This window comes from Dendroctonus ponderosae, unplaced genomic scaffold (genome assembly GCF_020466585.1).
Source record: "Dendroctonus ponderosae isolate FM_Combo_2020 unplaced genomic scaffold, Dpon_F_20191213v2 Dpon_F_20191213_4, whole genome shotgun sequence".
In the NCBI taxonomy this organism is placed as follows: domain Eukaryota; kingdom Metazoa; phylum Arthropoda; class Insecta; order Coleoptera; family Curculionidae; genus Dendroctonus; species Dendroctonus ponderosae.
Genome location: NW_026018611.1, coordinates 10,466,423 through 10,466,723, shown reverse-complemented (window position 1 = coordinate 10,466,723; position 301 = coordinate 10,466,423).

The window sequence follows — 301 nt, the reverse complement described above, 5'->3', positions numbered from 1 at the left end:
TGAGTAGGAGTTTGTTCCTCACACGCATTTGGCTTCTTCGGTTCAGGAGTGAATACAGCGTTGCAGCTGTAGCCTTTGCCTTGTTGATCGCAGTCGTCAGATGTTGCCTCCAGGTCAGTCGCGTATCTAAAACAACACCCAAATACCTGACATTACTTGCCCATTGGACTTCTTCTCCGTCAAGATTGATGTTTCCATCAATCCTGTCACGTTTCCTTCCAATAAGGATGGCCTGCCTCTTTGATGCGTTAACCTTCACTTTCCATTTGATGAACCACTTCTGCAGTTCATCTGCCGCAAG